General features: G+C 44.5%; 1 pseudogene; it reads right to left on the bottom strand.

Annotated features, from left to right (window-relative positions):
* The window catches only part of LOC100477866, a 21,871-nt pseudogene extending 8,530 nt beyond the window's left edge, over window positions 1-13,341 (bottom strand).
* Between the last annotated feature and the right edge of the window lie 6,844 nt (window positions 13,342-20,185).

The following is a 20,185-nucleotide window of genomic DNA, read 5'->3' as shown; positions in this document are numbered from 1 at the left end:
GGAACCCAAGCAGGGGAGTGGGAGAGGAAGAAGCAGGCTCCCAGCGGAGAAGCCCAATGAGGGACTTCTTTCCGGAACGCTGTGATCACGCCCTAATCCGAAGACAGGCGCTTAATGACTGTTCCACTCAGGCGCCCCAGGTTGTGGGCTTCTTGATTTTTCAGCCTGCTTTCTGGGGGAGGGGCCTGCCGCGCCGATACTTAGGAAACCCTGTTTGGGTAGAGTCTCCGTGTCCCCTGTGAGGGGGGATGGGGATGGGCAACCTGTGAGCCGGTATTTCCAGGCTTTTGATCTCTGGCGGCTTTCCCTGGCGGTCTGCTGTGCCTCTTCTGAGAGTCAGAGCAGCAGCGGCTGAAATTCTCTCCGTGTCCCCTGTGAGGGGGGATGGGGATGGGCAACCTGTGAGCCGGTATTTCCAGGCTTTTGATCTCTGGCGGCTTTCCCCAACCCTGCAGCGTCCTGGGATGTGCGCCCCACACCCGGCGTCCCAGCCCTCACTTCCAGGGCCGGCGCATCTCTGTCCTTTGTGTTTCTAACCCCACCAGCCGCCAGCCGCCCCGTGTGCACTCCCGGAGCTCCCGGTCTCAGTCTGGACCCAGTGAGCACACCGGAGTTCTGGAGTTCCACGAGATGCTTGGTAGTGCGCACCCCCCGGCTCACAGTCTCAGTCTGCTGTCTCAAGGGTGCGGGTCCACGGTCTGCCCACTCCCCCGTGCAGGTGGCTACCGTTTCCCGGGGCCCTGATACGGCGGCTCCCTCCCCCTTCTGTTTATCTTCTGATATCTGTGCGCGGTTTCATGGCTCCCCGCTTCGTACCTCAATACTCAGCGTTGGAGATGTTCATTTGTAGAGATCCAGATGTATCTTCCTGTGTCTCAGGCTGATTCCATGGATGTTCCTGCTGGTCTGGTACCTATCCAGCTCGACTCAGGGGACCGGCTGAAAAAGGGGTCCCCTACTCCTCTGCCATCTTAACTCCCTCCCACATGTAAGCATCTTGAAAGCTGCCATTTCTTCCTAACAAAAGGTAAAAAACTGAACAGATTAAAAAATCGACAACTCTTCTTGGACCATGAAAGAGGGGAAGACACAGGGCAGACTGCTGTCCCCAAGCCTGGATTAACAATTTGGTATTTACATCATTTCTCTCCTCTCCCATTTACTAGAAGCATCCAAGAGAGAACACCATTCTTTCGACACTTTGCTTAGACATTCCCTCAGCCCAAGATCCAGTTTCAGTGCTTACAACATCTGCCCTGCACAAAACACCAGGACAGGAACACAACCCAGCCAAGTGCATTTCCACATTATAACAGCAATCACCTTAAGGCGCCTGGGGCGCTCAGTTGGTTTAAGTATCTGCCTTCCGCTCAGGTCATGATTCCAGGGTCCTGGGATCAGCCCTGCATCGGGCTTCCTGCTCAGCGGGGAGCCTACTTTTCCCTCTCCCTCTGCCCCCACCCGCACTGCCCCCCCCATACTCTCTCTCTCACTTGCTCTCTCAAATAAACAAAATCTTTAAAAAAATTAAAATAAAAAAATCAATAACAGCAATCATCTTTCCTCTGGCTTCCAGGAAAGTGATCCTCATTTCTGTCTGGGACCCACCAACATGGCCTTTACTGTCTATATTTCTACAACACCCTCCCAGGAGGGCTGAGGTGTTCTCAGGAAGATTGAGGGTCTCTCTACGGCTCTCCTCTTTTCTTCCAAGCTCTCACCAGGATCGCCCTTAGTGGTGATGCAGGCTTTTTCCACCACACACTCCCCTTCCATCCTCTAACCGTTATGCTGTTCCAGTGCCACATCCACCCTTCTAAGTATGTTTCACGGGCGTACCTCCAGTTCTATGACCAATTTTTGTCTTACTCTATCTCAGCTACTGAAACAGAATGCCAGAGACTGGGTAGTTTATAGACAATACATTTCTTTTTCCTCACAGGGGCAGAGGCTGGGAAGCCTGAGACCAAGGCACCAGCAGATATCTGGTGAGAGCCCACTTTCTGATTTCTAGACAGAGTCTTCCGCTGTGTGCTCAAATGATACAGGGGCAAGGGAGCTTGCCTAGGCCATTTTTACGAGGGTACCATCCCCATTCATGGGGCCTCTACCCTCATTACTTACTCATCTCCTGAAGGCCCCATCTCTTAATAGTATCACCATGGGAGTTCGGTTTTAACATATGGAAGTTGGTGGTACACAAGTATTCAGACCATAGCAGGTACCAAACAGAAAGCAGGGTGTTCCTTTGTTGCTGGAAGGTTCGTGCATTGTAAATTCGCTTATGGGGTCCCAGTGAACTTTCATTGTTAACCAGGACTTTCAATTTTGCCTTGTTTTACTAGCTACTCTTACTGGCAGAGATGGGGTAACACCTTAGACAGGATATTGAGACTAAGCCTTCTGAACTACCAAAAATCAGATCATTTAAATAGTGAAAAATTGGGGTATAAAAAGGATGGAGGCACTCACACTAAATTCTTCTGGCACACTGGCACACGGCAGAAGATTTGGTCTCACTAATACCTCTCCCCCTGCACATCTCTCTGATGGGGATAACCGCCTCTAAAACTTACATAACAAGGAGTACACACTGCAACACATCAATTTCTACTATAGATTCCAAAACAGCAAAAATAACAGGATGTTGAATTCATCCAAAGGGCCCTTTCGCCTGGGTGGCTCAGTCAGTTAAGCATCTGCCTTCAGCTCAGGTCATGATCCCAGGGTCCTGGGATCGAGCCCCCACGTCAGTGATGAGGGAACAGAGACAAGCTGAGGACAAAGCAGAAACTGACACCTTGCAAGCCCCCCCACCATGGAATGTATGTGACATTCCTCAGCCACTCCTGGCTGCCCTCAAGGGCAAAGAAATAGTTAACCTATAGATACCACAATCCTGCAAGACTTAAGTCTCCCTCAGTTTACAAATGTCTTAGCAGTTTACAAGAACGAAGCATTTCTACCAAAAACCTAGCTTTCAGAAGGGAATGTAGATACAATTAAATGTCCTTATAATCTGCAGCCTCCAGGAGGTTCCCAACTATCTTCTTGTTAATGCCTTGCTGGAGGGAAAAACAACCTTAACCTGACCATGGCCAGGCCTCCGGTATCCTGTGAGTCTTCTTTAACATATGAAAGTATTTTCTCAACCTCCCTTTTTCCTTACCTTCCTCCAGTCCCCTAGTATATTATCAGCCACCCTTCACAACCCGGGGCAGCAGCTCTTTCTGCCCACGGGTCCTGTCCCCGTGCTCTAATAAACCACCAATTTTGCACCAAAGACGCCTCAAGAATTCTTTCTTGGTCGTCAGCTCCGGACTCCACCCCACTGAACCTCACCGATATTCCCCAACCTCATCATCAGGACCCCTGCTTAGCGGGGAGCCTGCCTCTCCCTCTCCCTCTGCCGCTCCCCCTGCTTGTGCTCTCTCTGTCAAATAAATAAATAAAATCTTTAAAAAACCAAACCAAAACAAAACACAAAGGGTCCTGTCTACATTGTTATGGTCGTTTCCTTCCCCAGTATGAACCATTCCCAAACCCTATCACTTGAATTTGAGTTCTTTTTTCTTTTTCTTTTTTTTTTAAGATTTTATTTATTTATTGGACGGAAAGAGAGACACAGCGAGAGAGGGAACACCAGCAGGGGGAGTGTGAGAGGGAGAAGCAGGAATCCTGCTGAGCAAGGAGCCCGATGCGGGCTGGATCCCAGGACCACCGGACCTGAGCCGAAGGCAGACGCTTAATGACTGAGCCACCCAGGCACCCGAGTTCTTTTTTCTAAGTGAATGCCAAGCATTTAGCATGTGAATGAGTCAGGTGCTGTCCCGGTACTACACTTTCCCTTGCACAAGTATTTGGGAGGAATTCGAGGGGCTATGCGAGGCTACCATGGGGTCTGCCTAGGAAAATAGGGGGATTTCATTCCCCTCTGGCTCTTCATCCTAAGATCTCTGCTGCCTTCTCTATCTTGTAGCTACCAATGTCTCGAGAGTAACCAGAATCAGGAGTTTCTTTCTGTCCATGAAAGTATCTCACAGTCCTTGGCGCTTCCAGACTCCCCCATACCTAGTGTCCCCTCCATCCACAGCATCACATAGAATAAGATGGTGACATATGTACCTGTTGTTAAAAAAGAGACAACAGTACCAAAATGGGGTCGCTTATGCTAAGCCCCACATCACCAAGCCAAGACTTAATAATTACAGTTTCAGCCTCTCCCAGAAATGGAATCTTAAACCAGCCAATCTAGAATTACCCAGTCAGCACTGGTGAAGTCATCTGCCTGACAGATCCCTGCAATCACCTAAAGAAAGGTAGCCTTTTTGCTGATATAACTTATGGAGGGAGCTTCCGTAAGCCAGGATACCAGAAAGTGAGGCAAAATCAGAACTTTCAGAAGTCTGCTCCAGTGAGGGACTCGCTGACTGAAAGGCACTCAGGTGGTGAAGCAAGGCAGAATCCCAGGTGGGAAACTGTGGTCTCCGCATCCCTGGGGTCACAGAAAGAATGGGGGTGCCTGAGTGTGGGAGAGTTCCCAGGCATCAGAGTGGGGAAGCTGGCTGCAATCAGAAAGCCCAGGGGTGGGCTTTCAGCCCGGTGTTGCATAAACTGCAAACCATGGCACGGTCCGTGGACAGCTCTTCGAGAAGTGGCCCAGCAAGCAGCACAACCGCAGGGAGACCGCCCTACCTCCCCCAGGAGCAGGAGCATGGGTGCTCACAACAGGAGTCATCCGGAGTCGCGTGCCTGAGACTGAAATGCTCGGTCACAGGCTGGGTGAGCATGGAGTGCGGAGACCTGGGAGACAGGAGTGACTGACCACTTTTCCTTGAGGGCGCACTGAGGAGTAGGGGTGCAAGCTTTCACGCCCGCTGCGGATTGGCAAGACACCGTTTTCATTCTTGTCCTCTGAAGGGGTGCAGAAAGCCTGCAGGGAACAAAAGCACATAGAGCAATCCCGAGCTGCTTCCTTAGCCTGGCACCCCAGGGAGGGCAGTGATATTCCGCCCGCCCGGGGCAAAGTCACCTGAGAATCAGCCCCACGGCCCCTCCCCCAGCAGATCAGCGGGAACTCCTCCTGCTAAGACCACGTTTACCCACCGCACAGAACTGCGGAACTCCAGCACTGGGGGAAATAGTGTATAGAATTCACGGGTTTTTCTCATAATTCTTCAGTCTTTCAAGTTTAATTTTTTTTCTCTTTTCCATCAATTTCTTACTTTATGAACTTTTTAAAGTGTTTTTTATTTTTCACTTCTAGAGTTACATTCTATCCTTTCATTGTATTTAATTTTATTTTTATATACACACACACGCAAATACACACACACGCACACTTATATATATATGTTTTTCATTCTTTACAATTTTGGGACGCAGTTTCTTCTAACAGACTAGAATACACACTAAATCTAGGGTATTACTCTATTCTCCTCACCTGTCTGATTGTATTTTTAAAGCCTTTTTTAATTTTCATTTTTATAGTTACATTCTAACCTTTCACTGTATTTAATTTTATTTTTGTATATATACGTTTTTCTTTCTTTACAATTTTGGGATGTAGTTTCTTCTAACAAACAGACCAAAATACACCCAGGATATAGTGTATTGCTCTGCTCATCTGTCTGTTTATATTTTTTTTACTTTTATTTTTTAAGATTTTATTTATTTATTTGACAAGGAGAGAGAGAGGGAGGGAGAGAGCACAAGCAGGGGGAGCCAGAGAGGGAGATGCGGGGTTGATCCCAGGACCCTTGGATCCTGACCTGAGCCTAAGGCAGACACTTCACTGACTGAGCCACCCAGGTGCCCCTTTAGTCTTTTAATTTTCATTTTTACAATTACATTTTATCCTTTCACTGTATTTAATGTTACTTTTGTACATATATAAGTTTTTGTTTCCTTACAATTTTGGGATCCAGTTTTCTAACAAACAAAACAAAATACACTCAGGATCCAGTGTATTGCTCTGTTCTGTCCACCTGATTTTATTTATTTATTTATTTATTTATTTATTTATTTATTTATTTAGGTTTCAGGTCTCTTCCGATTTGTTTAGTGCATACTTCTCTGGGGTAATTGTTGCCATATAGGTATTCTGTTCTCTTGTTCATCTATTCTTCTCTGGACAGAATGACAAGATGGGGAAACTCACCTCAAAAAAGAGAACAAGAGGGGCGCCTGGGTGGCTCAGTCGTTAAGCATCTGCCTTCAGCTCAGGGCGTGATCCTGGAGTCCTGGGATCGAGCTCCACATTAGGCTCCTCCACTGGGAACCTGCTTCTTCCTCTCCCACTCCCCCTGCCTGTGTTCCCTCTTGCTGGCTGTCTCTCTCTCTGTCAAATAAATAAATAAAATCTTAAAAAAAAAAAAAAAAAAGAAAAAAGAAAAGAAAAAGAGAACAAGAGGCAGTACCGACAGCCTGGGACCTATAAAGGGCTGGTATCCAGAATCTATAAAGAACCTATCAAACTCAACACCCAAAGCACAAATAATCCAACCGAGAAATGGGCAGAAGACAGGAACAGACATTTCTCCAAAGACATACAAATGGCCAACAAACACATGAAAAAATGCTCAACATCATTGGGCATCAGGGAAATACAAATCAAAAACAAAATGAGATATCATCTCACACCAGTCAAAAAGGCTAAAATTAACCACTCAATAAACAACAGATGTTGGCGAGGATGTGGAGAAAGGGGAACCCTCTTACACTGTTGGTGGGAAAGGAAGCTGGTACAGACACTCTGGGAAACAGTATGGAGGTTCCTCAAAAAGTTAAAAATAGAGCCACCCTATGACCCAGCAATTGCACTACTGGGTATTTACCAAAAGATACAAATTTAGTGATGAATGGGCACCTGCAGCCCAGTGTTTACAGCAGGAACGCCCACAATAGCCAAACTATGGAAAGAGCCCAGATGTCCATCGGCAGATGAATGGATAAAGATGCAGTATAGGGGCCCCTGGGTGGCTCAGTCGGTTAAGCATTTGCCTTCAACTCAGGTCATAATCCCAGGGTCCTGGGATTGAGCCCCTGCATCAGGCTCCCTGTTCAGCAAGGAGACTGATTCTCCCTCTCCCACTCCCCCTGCTTGTGCTCTATCAAATAAATAAATAAAATCTTTAAAAGAATGTGGTATATTTATATATACACATACACACATATATACATACACACACACACACACACACTCAGCCATCAAAAAAATGAAATCTTGCCATTTGCAACAACGTCGATGGAACTAGAGAGTATTATGCTAAGCGAAATAAGTCAATCAGAGAAAGACAATTATTATATGAACTCACTCACATGTGGAATTTAAGAAATAAAATAGAGGGTCATAGGGGAAGGGAGGGAAAAATAAAACAAGACAAAATCAAAGAGGGAGACAAACCATAAGAGACTCTTTCTTAATCATAGGAAACAAACTGAGGGTTGCAGGAGGGGAGGGCTTGGGGGGATGTGGTAACTGGGTGATGGGCGTTAAGGAGGGTACGTGATATAATGAGCACTGGGTGTTATATGCAACTGATGAATCATTGACCTCTACCTCTGAAACTAATGATACACTGTATGTTAATTAATTGAATTTAAATTTTTTAAAAATGTTATAGAAATCCTATATATAAACATTTATAAGGTGCTATTGCCATTGTACCAGTATTAAAACATGGTCTACCTTGCTATGACAGGTTTTGTACCGTACCCATTTGAGAATCCTGTAGATGCTATGGTTTCATTACACTGTGGCTAATTAATTAATTTCAATGTTTATTTTCAGACTGAGTAACAACCAGACAATATAAATAAATAAATGTAGAGCATAAATATATCCATTACTATATGAAACAGAGGAATTGCTCCTGGTAAAGTCAAACTTTTTTTTTTATTATTTGCAATTCAATTTTTTAATGGACATGAATTACAAGAATTAAAGTAGAAAAATGGAAACTAGGTTCTGTGTAATTTTAAACAGTGATACAATTAACATCAGGATTCTGAGATCAAGCCCCTTGTCAGCTCCGTGCTGGGCATGGAGCCTGCTTAAGGTTCTCTCTATGCCCCTACCCATCCTTCTCTGTCCATCTCTAAAACAACAACAACAACCAGATTCATTGGCTTTCCCCTCCAAAAACGTATGCCTCCACTCTTCCAAGTTTAATGGAGGCTCCACTGTCAACTTATTCCCCTACAATTAGAGATGAGACCTGCATCCTGAACCCTCTTTCTTGCCAAAATGCCCACAAAGCATCCCCACATGATAGAGAAGTCTGCTCTTCACAGATCTCAAATTCCATGAAATTTTACCCAAGACACCATGTATTTTTCAACCCATATTCACCTGATGTCTTGAAAATCAGCAAAAGCATACTTTTGATCCATTCCACTTCTTTTTTTTTTTTTAAAGATTTTATTTATTTATTCGACAGAGATAGAGACAGCCAGCGAGAGAGGGAACACAAGCAGGGGGAGTGGGAGAGGAAGAAGCAGGCTCACAGTGGAGGAGCCTGATGTGGGGCGAACCCATAACGCCGGGATCACGCCCTGAGCTGAAGGCAGACGCTTAACCGCTGTGCCACCCAGGCGCCCCCCATTCCACTTCTAACTGGACATTTCCACATGACAATATGTTATTTCAAAAGACTACCATCTCTCCACAGATGGAATTTAAGCCACTCATGGTGAGGCCCCCACAAGCTCTACTCTCTAAACCTGAACTTCCCCTTCAGCTCAACTGCACACTGGTCATTACGCTGTGAAATTATTGCTTTTTTCCTGAATGACCATCTCACATGCTGCTTCACTTCACACAACTTTCCCTACAATTCTACGCCTAGTGTATTTCTGTGAACATGTATTATTTCACATTGATACTTACACTCTGAAAGACATCTCTGTCATCCCTAGATTGTAGGACTCCTGCTAAATATTGCCTTGATTCCAAAGATCACCAACAAGCATTCATAAATTTTCATTTGCAGGGGTTTATTTGCATCATGCTCATATATTTCATTTATATATAAGTATACCTGGGTCTTGGGTTGGAACTGGAGTCATCTGCATGAATTCCTACTTAGCTATATAGATATACAGAAATACGTACAGATGCGAAACATCTACGCATGTATAACATACATTTCCTACTTCCGTATGTGTAGAGGGCCAAGTGGCAATGATACTTCTGTAGCAATCATCAAACCCAACACCAGATCTTGATTTTGAACATCATTCTCTAATAAAAGTTTCCTGTGAGAAATGGTGGATTCTAAGGCAAAGACAGGGAGTATACAAGAAATGAAAGATCTTATAGGAGTGACACACAAGTGCCCAGATCAAAAGTTTAAGGCACATCGATGGCACAGTGAAGTCAACCTGAAAACAGTTCTCCAGTGGCTAATATTGGAACAATTTTAACAACCAAAGAGCATAGCGTTGGATTAAACACAAAGTATAAGTACACATGAGTCCATACCAATGTGGAAAAAAAAATAAAGAAATGAAGGAAAAGAGAAATATATTCCTTAGAGAAGAATGTCAAATAATAAAGCTGAAAGTAATGGAGCTAGTTCACTTTATCCACTCACCCCTTTCTTGAATATGAGCTATATTTAGTGATTTTTCTTCCAAAGAAAAGAGTAAAAAAAAAAATTTAAGAGTGGAGAAACCTGGAAAATACTTTAAACAAGTGATTGATGTGAATATCACCTTAATGGTAAGTCATGTCAATGATCAAATGCTCTGACATGATGACTGTGGTATCTGTCTCTAGAACACCTAAATCCTGTCTGGTCACGAGGAAAACATAACTCAAATCCAACTTGAGGGTTATTCTAAAAAGTGCCTTGTCGGTATTTCTGCCACCCTGTCAAGGTCCCGAAAACCTAGGACACACTCAGAGAGTTTCACAGAGGCGACAGGGGAGACACAGTGACAAAATCTACTGTAGTAATCTGGACTGGATCCTGGGAGAGCAAAAAGACCAAATGCACCAAGGTAATATCCAATAGTAAATTTAGAGGAGACTGGAAGGAAGGTATTTAGGACATACCTTACTATCTTTGCAACTTTTCTACAAATCTTTAAAAAAATTTTTTTTAAGTAAACTCTACAACCAACGTGGGCTTTGAACTCACAGCCCTGAGATCAAGAAGCACATGCCCCACTGACTGAGCCAGCCAGGCGCCCCCACAAATGTAAAATTAGTTCAAAATAAAACATTTACTTTAAAACTTCACAGCTTACAATTACAGATAGTTACATTACAATATTTCTCGTTTGAAACCATAGACATTTTTTTCCTTGAAAGTATTTTAACATCCTTCATGATTTTAAAAACAAACTCCTTGTTAAACAAAGTAGATTCATATCTTTTGCCTCCTCTATTGCTCCAAGCTTAATGGAAAGTTCCTCCACAAATGTTTCCTCAGGATGGGAATTCAGGAGTCCATCTTGAAACCTCTTTCTTGTCAACAGCCAACTGGCATCGATGCTTTACAGGACAACTTTCCCTTTACAGATCCTAGAAGTGCATTCATCCCATACATCAAATCTCTTGTTTAGTTGTTACTTACCTGCTGCCTTTTTAGACTTCAGCTGTTAACATCTGTGCTCTTAGTGACTCTATAGCTCATGCTTTCACCCTTTATGTGAAAACAGTTTAATATGCTAATCTAGGGGCGCCTGGATGGCTCAGTCATTAAGCGTCTGCCTTCGGCTCAGGGCGTGATCCTGGTATTCTGGGATCGAGCCCCACATCAGGCTCCTCCACTGGGAAGCTGCTTCTTCCTCTCCCACTCCCCCTGCTTGTGTTCCTTCTCTCGCTGGTTGTCTCTCTCTCTGTCGAATGACTAAATAAAATCTTAAAAAAAATAATATGCTAATCTATACAATAAGCATGAGTGTATTTCAGAATTTTTTTTTTTGTTTTAGAGAAAGAGAGCACAAGCAGGAAGGGCAGAGGGGGAGGGAGAGAGAACCTCAAGCAGACTCATGCTGAGCATGGAGCCCAACGCAGGGCTTGATCTTACAACCCTGAGATCATGACCTGAGCCAAAACCAAGAGTCAGATGCTTAACAGCACCACCCAGGCGCCCCAGCATGACTGTGTTTCAAACGACCACCGTTAACCTTAGGAGGTAAGGGACAAAATTTAAAACATGCATTTTAATTTCTGCTGCTTCACACCAGGCCATTAGCATTAACATCTAGGCCTTTCTTCCCTTCTTGATGGGTCATTCCATCTGCAATTCCTTTGTTAGGGAACTGTCCTTACAATTCCATGCCCAGTTCAGTTTAGGAAAATTGAATATATCAGATTGAAAGTGACATGCTCAAAGGCATTTCCAGTATCTCACATGATTTCAGGACTATTTTATTATTGCACGGACTATGAATTTCTCCACAGCCATCATTCATGAAGTACAATTATATAAGTAATGACATAAGACTTTATTTACTATCACCACTACCATTTACTTTTTATTATTAGGGCAGAATCTCTGTCTTTCTTACTACTCTACCTATAATGACACTGGCTTGTAGTTGTGCTTGAGGGTTTGTGAGAGAGGATTTCATCAGTGAGTAAACACAGCCCTAAACAATTTAGATTCTTCTGATGAGATCAGGGAATTCTGTCTTTCTTCCATAGCAGAAATGGCAGAGTCTGTATACACGGGGGTCACCGCTCATGAGAACAAAGGGGCTGACAGTAGGGAGTCCTGCAGCACTTAGTACAGAGGTTCTCACCACCCGCCAACTAGGATTATCAAAAAGAGCCAAGTAAATGTAAAACATGGAGGAGAGGGTCTAAAAAGACACAAAGGTGCTCACCAGAACAAGGACGGTTTGGGTGACTCTGGTCTCAGGGAAGGATCTTGGGGAGACCTTGGTCCTATGAATGTATCGGACCAGCTGCCTGTGATGGTACAGGATGAACACCTTGGAGCCACATGAGTCCCAGACACAAAACATCATGAAAGGATATCAATGCTGCATATACGGAGTCTGAGACTTTGTCGTGAAGCGGAGCAGAACGGTATCCAAAACCATTTTCCTTTATGATGGTTTTGTTCTTCCACTAGCCAGTCACAAATATAGGAAAAATAAAATTTACCAGCATGTGGAGGATCCCGCAGAGGATATTGAAGGGACCGACGTACTTCGGGATTTTCACATTAAGCTCTGCCTACCTGGAGTTTCTGGGGCTGATGGTGATGGCTTGGAAGACATTCAGGAGATGGGTGGTACCAATGGTCACACCCCTGGCCATGGCCACTCTGTGAATGTATAAAACAAGTTTGCATCCAAAGTAATTGAGGAAATGTCTTAACCCAAAAGCTGCCATTGTCCCTGGGATTCCTCTGGAAAGAATGACCAGGCTCCTGTCTCATTCCCTAACTCAGGATGGCAAATAAACCTCAATTGACTGACTAGTTCTGGGGTCTCATATTCTTATGGGGCCCGTGTACATAATCAAATTTGTTTTTCTTCTCCTGTCTTATGTTCATAGGATTATTAGACCAGCCAAAGAACCTATAAGAGTTGAGGGAATTTTTTTCTCTCCTTCCCAACAATCATATGCACAGAACATAATCACACTCCTCCTAAAATACACTCTGTGAAATTTGCACATCATATTAACTATTAGATGAATTTCCAAGTTACAGTTTTGGGGTTTGTTTTTTGTTTTTAATGTAGGCTCCATGCCCAGTGTGGAACCCAACACAGGGCTTCCACGCACAACCCTAAGATCAAGACCTGAGCTGAGATCAACTGTCAATGTGACAAATTGGAAGTTTCAGATAGTGACTAAGCATGAGATTTCAGGAGACATTCCACCAAAAAGAAAAAGCACTGAGTTGGAAGACAACTCACACTCTGTACACAGACACGCATGCATCTTTATGCTTACACAAAGATACAAACACACACATGCATGAGCACACACACTCTAATACAGTCATATACTCACATGAATGTATGAGCTCAGTCATTCTCATACTTCACATAGTCCCTATCACACACTGACAGGAACTCACACACACTCACCACATAAACACTTGTGCTCATCCACACACACGCATAGTGAAACAAGCAGTGACAAGCTCGCACAACTATACTCAGGCTCATAAAAGTCACTCGATCCAGCATCATGGGTGAGCTGGTCTCAGTAAGGTGTTCATGTATGGAAAACCACTAGTAACTACAGTCCTGAACATGGCATCATTCCTAATCCATCATTCATTCCATCACTGATATTCCCTCCAACACGGCAACCACCCACGTGGAAACTGTTTCCAACATGCAGAACTCAAAAAGTGCCATGAGCATGGCCACTTCAGTCTGAGATGCATGGCAGGAAAGTTGGTGAGTTTGGACAAGTGACAGTACGTGAGTGACAGAGCAGGGTGTGAAAGTAGGCAGAGGGAGAAGGGGCATAAGGATAAATTGGAGCAGGGGTCTGCCTTTGGCTCAGGTCATGATCCCAGGGTCCTGGGATCAAGTCCGATGTTGGGCTCCCTGCTCAGTGGGAAGCCTGCTTCTCCATCTGCAGCTCCCCCTGCTTGTGCTCACTCACTCTCTCTGTCAAATAAATAAATAAAATCTTAAAAAAAGGATAAATTGGAGCTGTGGAGAGTCTGGGGGCAAGGAGGTGATAGAGAGAAGACAGAGGACCTGTACTAATTTCTAGGACTGCTGTTAACACATCACTACAAACTGAGTGGATTAAAACCACAGAAATTTATTCTCTCACAGTTCTGGAAGTGAGAGGTTTGAAATCAAGCTGCAGGCAGGGCCATGCTCCACCTGAAGGCTCTGAGGGTGAATCTTTCCTTGCCTTGTTCTCAGCCCTGGCTTCCCATAGGGATCCCCCCTGTGTGTTCATAACTACCATCCCCCTTGTTCCAACCCCAGAGATTCTGGCTCTTAGTCATTCGTGGGGCCCAGAACCAATCAGGTCTTAATGAACGGGCCCAACTCATTCCACCAAGGCCACTGTAAACACTGAGGCTCCCAGGTACATTTCTGAGGACGGAGCACAGAGTCTAGTCAATGGGGAAGCCTCCATGGGGAAGGCTGCTCTGCATATGATCTGATAGGGGAGGGTTAGTCTACCCCACATTCCTGATGTTGTACCAGACCCTGTGTGCATCTCCAGGAGACAAGTGCACTGAAAAATAGGGGAAGAGAAACTCACATTTTGGCCTCCACTTGGAAACTCTATAAGTGCACAGATGTTCACAGGCCCCAAAAGCAATGGAACAGCAATCAGATCACATACACCCTCCCTGGCCATGGGGAAGGTTTTGGATTTCATGGTGAATGCCATGGAAGACACTGGAAGGGAAGGCAAGTCCTTAGAGAATATAGGAGCATGTGAAAAACGAGACAGGAGATGTCCCTCTGTGACTACCAGAGAATTAAATGTAGGCTTCCAGAATCATTCCATTCAAGCACAGCATCTCAAACCACATTTTATGGCAGAGCTTCCTCCTTTGACCTTTGGCCCCCACCTGTGACATCTGCTTCATTCATTCCCACCTACCTGGGCGTGTGGCTATTGTCTCCTTTCTCTTCACATCCCAGGCTCTTTCCTTTGCTCCAAAGGAAACCAGGTCTTGCTTAGATACGCCAAGACCTGTTTGTTAGAAAAAAGGAACATGACTTTTGCTGTGGATTCCCCAATTTCCAACCCAGCACTATGCTCAGTAGAAAAGCGAGCACATTATAAGAAGTCATAGAAAATTATTTCTCCAAACGCTGTTTGTCGATGGCCTCTTTAGAATACTTAAGAAGTATATTCAATTTGCACATTCTAACTCCACTTCCAAGAACTACTGAATCAGAAATAAGAGGTGTAAACTGGAATTTAACATGTGCTCCATAATATTTTATGCCCCTGAATTTCTCTAATTATCCGTAATCTAAAGTGAAGAATACAGATCACGTCACAAAAGGGAAACATTAAGGTCAAGAAAATTTTCTCCTTTGCAACAAACCCAAAAGTGTTTCCTTAAACCCCAAATTTAGTCATGCAAAGCAGAAGTTCCCAGGAGACATTCTATAAATGAAAGTAAACCCTGAGAAGGGATGAGGAATTCCGGAGGGACGTTATCCTCCTGGGAGACCAGACTCCTGGAGTTTCCCAACAGCACGTCCCTGTACATTTCCCGCGAGCGTGGTCCGGCATCCCCACTCCTCCTGAGAGAAGTCGATGGCAAACGTCCCAGAATGTCAGCAGTCCCTGAAAGACAAACTACAGTTACCAAGTGCCAGAACTCATAATTTGACCCAACATGAAAAAACGGTTATAGAGAACTGGTTCTGACTTAGGTGACAGACCTGAATTATCCCATCAAGTAACTGTAGCATAGTATTACTCTCCACTGTCGTTTCTAACACTATGGAAACAATAGGATGTAAGATCCACAAAAACAGGGACACCTGCCTGGCTCATTCAGAAGAGTATGCACTCTTGATCTTGGGGTTGTGAGTTCGAGCCCCACAATGGGCAGAGAGTTTACTTAAAAATAAAATATTTGGGATGCCTGGGTGGCTCAGTTCATTGGGCATCTGCCTTCGGCTTGGATCATGATCCCAGGGTCCTGGAACTGAGCCCCGCATCAGGCTCCCTGCTCAGAGGGGAGCCTGCTTCTCCGCCTGCCTGCAGCTCTCCCTGCTTCTGCATACATGCTTGCTCTCGCTGTCTCTCTCTCTGACGAATTAATAAATAAAATCATTTAAAAAATAAAAAATCTTTTTTAAAACCACAGAAAACTGGAGATACTATATGAAATATAAAATATAAAATTAAGGCATCAACACAGGCATATACATGTTGTAAGTTGTTGTAAGTTGTATATGTATCTTGTATGGGAGACTCACAGTGAGTATAAAGTGTATTTCTCAAATCTTAATATATACAACAGACTGGAGATCTTGTTAAGATGGGAAGAATTCATGAACGACTTTGAAGTGAGAGTCTCATGGCGATTTTGGGTTCCTACAGATTAGTAAGAATGGCAAGAGCAACTTTTTTTTTTAAGATTTATTTATTTGACAGAGAAAGAGAGATAGCAAGAGAGGGAACACAAGCAGGGGGAGTGGGAGAGGGAGAAGCAGACTCCACACTGAGCAGGGAGCCTGATGTGGGGCTCGATCCCAAACCGTGGAATCATGACCTGAGCCGAAGGCAGATGCTTAATGACTGAGCCACCCAGGCGCCCCAAGAGCAATCTTTTTAACATGTACTATATACTAGACATTATTCTATCAGTTTTTCATAATGCATAAAACCACAAAAATAATCTGACTGTAATATTATGCTTCTTTTATAAGAATATGTGTCCAATACCCAATAAATGGTAGAGCTGGGATTTTACCTAGTTTATCTGACCTAGAATTTATCAAAAAGGAAGACACATACAAGGCCAACATACAGAGACAATCCTAAAAGAATAACTGTAGCATTTTATAACCGAGTCACGGAAACACGAAGGTACCAACACAGATTTGATCTAATAACTTCTACACCTTATGCATACATATATTTTAAAAATAACCAAACACTAATTTAATTATATCAAAAGTGATATAATAGAAAAATTTAATGTCATTGATATTAAGAAATACTTCCAATTGCATAAACAAATTTATTTGTAGATGAAGCTTTTGTGTCTTTTAAAAACACTATGGACACAACATACACACGACAATCACAAACCAATATAAGAGCTATTATTTCTGACTGTGTATTTCATTGACAATTTGTATTTTCTCTATCATTGGTGCTGAGTTATATTTTAGAATTTTAGGACCCTTAACATATATAAGGTATCTGTTGTGGGTTTTTTTCTGAAAATACAACAAAGTCATAAAGAAGAGTGTGTCCGACATGACTTTGGAATGAAAGGAAACTTACAGGAGCAAGGCTTGACTGATTTAGGCGCATCTTGCAAAAACCAAATTCTCTAATACACAAAGGTGAGAGCCTTCATTTCCCAAAGCAAACGACAAGCAAAGACAAACTCAGAAGAGAGTCTCCAGAGTAAATGTCATAGCTTATGCACATCACTCAGTAAATAGCCCCAAATGCTTATTGGTCATAATGGAAAAAATGCTAACGTTATGGAGGAGGAATCTAGCGGACAACACCTGAACACATGAACAAACTTGACAGCAGCTGTAACAGAAACACTAAGTGTCCTGCCATTTCCACAAGGGCGCAGGTGCTGGTCTCCTCCTTCCGTCTTTTTTCCCCCATCATTAAATTGCTTTAAAAATACATTTATAGGGGCGCCTGGGTAGCACAGCAGTTAAGCGTCTGCCTTCAGCTCAGGGCATGATCCCGGCGTTATGGGATCGAGCCCCACATCAGGCTCCCTCCGCTAGGAGCCTGCTTCTTCCTCGCCCACTCCCCCTGCTTGTGTTCCCTCTCTCGCTGGCTGTCTCTATCTCTGTCGAATAAATAAATAAAATCTTTAAAAAAAATAAAAAATAAAAAAAATACAAATACATCTATAGGGGCACCTGAGTGGCTCAGTCGGTTAAGCGTCTGCCTTCGGCTCAGGTCATGATCCCGGGGTCCTGGGATAGAGTCCCACATCGGGCTCCCTGCTCAGCGGGGAGTCTGCTTCTCCCTCTCCCCCTGCTGCTCCCCCTGCATGTGCTCACTCTGTCAGATAAATAAAATCTTAAAATAAAATTAAAAAAAAAACCTTTATAGAGCAGTACTGACTCGCTCAATCAGCAAAGCATAGGACTCTTGACTTTGGGGTTGTGAGTTTGGGCCCCATGCTGGGTACAAAATTTACTTAAAAATAAAATCCTTAAGGGGCACCTGGGTGGCACAGCAGTTAAGCGTCTGCCTTCAGCTCAGGGCATGATCCCGGCGTTATGGGATCGAGCCCCACATCAGGCTCCTCCGCTAGGAGCCTGCTTCTTCCTCGCCCACTCCCCCTGCTTGTGTTCCCTCTCTCGCTGGCTGTCTCTATCTCTGTTGAATAAATAAATAAAATCTTTAAAAAAAATAAAAAATAAAAAAAATACAAATACATCTATAGGGGCACCTGAGTGGCTCAGTCGGTTAAGCGTCTGCCTTCGGCTCAGGTCATGATCCCGGGGTCCTGGGATAGAGTCCCACATCGGGCTCCCTGCTCAGCGGGGAGTCTGCTTCTCCCTCTCCCCCTGCTGCTCCCCCTGCATGTGCTCACTCTGTCAGATAAATAAAATCTTAAAAATAAATTAAAAAAAAAAACCTTTATAGAGCAGTACTGACTCGCTCAATCAGCAAAGCATAGGACTCTTGACTTTGGGGTTGTGAGTTTGGGCCCCATGCTGGGTACAAAATTTACTTAAAAATAAAATCCTTAAGGGGCACCTGGGTGGCACAGCAGTTAAGCGTCTGCCTTCAGCTCAGGACATGATCCCAGCGTTATGGGATCGAGCCCCACATCAGGCTCCTCCGCTAGGAGCCTGCTTCTTCCTCTCCCTCCCCCTGCTTGTGTTCCCTCTCTCGCTGGCTGTCTCTATCTCTGTCGAATAAATAAATAAAATCTTTTTTAAAAATCCTTAAAATAATAGTAATAAATGTCAAATTCATAAAAGTAAAGACTAGAATGGAGGTTGCCAGGGGCTCAAGGTGGGGGTGGAAGGAGGACATCTTGGACAAGTTTCAGTGACTCAGGATGAATCAGTTCTGGGGGTTATAATGTACAGCACGGTGGGCACAGATTACACTGTTTCATATTTGAATGGGATAAGAGAATAGATCTTAATGTTCTCACCACACATACCTGCTTTCCTGAGCCTGCCCAGTAGAAACTAACTCCCAGAATTCACATAATTTTAATCTATTTCAGACACTTCCGGGCACCTGGCTGGCTCAGTCTAAAGAGTATGTGACTCTCGATCTCAGGGTTGTGACTTTGAGCCCCATATTGGGTGTAGAGATTACTTAAAAATCTAGGAAGGAAGGAAGGAAGGAAGGTGGGAAGGTAGGAAGGTAGGTAGGTAGGTAGGTAGGAAGGAAGGAAGGAAGGAAAGAAGGAAGAAAATAAGGAAGGAAGGAAGAAAAGAAGGGAGGGAGGGAGGGGAGAAGAAAGGAAAAGAGAAAGAGAAAGGGAAGGAAAAGACACTTCCATGTCCTTTATAAAACAGCAAGCAATTTAATAAGAAACCTTAGTTTTCTGGGACAATAATATTAGAAACTATTTCATTCCCAAAAACGGAAAAGAAATACAAATAACAATGATGATGATAACAGAAACTGTTTTCTCTGTGGATGTCCCAGTGGCTGACATCAGAGCTCCCACCACACACACAGAGCTGGCCCAAATGAACCCAACTCTCTTATACACCAGCGCTTCCTTGCACTGACCCCACGGTCCCGAATTCAACCTTCTAATCCTTTGCTCAAGAATGACAGTTCGTGAGGAGAACCAGGACTGCTTCATCTCCGTTTTCGCAGGACCCTATGAAATGGAAAGAATCCCTTCCTCTCCCTGTTGGCCTCTTCACCACAGAACCCGAAAACTGGAGTGCACACCCCACCCGGGTTCCAGCCCTGGAGCACCCCACCGGGGAACGGTTACAACACTCTAAACCGTCAAACTGCCATCAGCCACCTGGGACCCAGGGCACAGGAGGAGAGCTGGAGTCCAGGAGGCGAGTGCATGATGGAGAGCACGGCAACAAACAGGACACAGGAAAATGCACGGGGACGCGATGTGGTTGCAGAGACAAGGGGCACATGGGACGGAGGCGCCGGGGAGAGGGTCGCAGGCTCTGAAGGCACATGAGGGTCAAAAGGTGCAATGGGGATGAAATACACTGCAGAGCTTAGGGGCGTGCAAGGGGGCAGAGCATACAGGAAAGTGAGGCATCTGGGGAACTCCGGGTGGTGGAACCATATGGGTGCCAGGTGTCATGGCATGCAAGGCTGTAAGGGGAGGAGCGAGAGTCCGTGCAGGAGGGTGGAGGGCACAGCCGGGTAAATGCACTGCAGACAATATTCAGGAAAGGGCTACAGAAGTGAGGGGCACGATAGGTGGGGGTGCAGATCCTGGGGACCGAGCATGCTCCACGGCACAGGAAAAGGGTGCAGAGAGGAAACAGACATACGTAGACAACAGCAGCAAAGAGGAGTGGGCATCAGTGGACCAAAGGACCCGGG

This window comes from Ailuropoda melanoleuca, chromosome 12, assembly GCF_002007445.2.
Source record: "Ailuropoda melanoleuca isolate Jingjing chromosome 12, ASM200744v2, whole genome shotgun sequence".
NCBI classification, from domain to species: Eukaryota; Metazoa; Chordata; class Mammalia; order Carnivora; family Ursidae; genus Ailuropoda; species Ailuropoda melanoleuca.
This window is presented reverse-complemented; position numbering and strand designations above follow the sequence as displayed.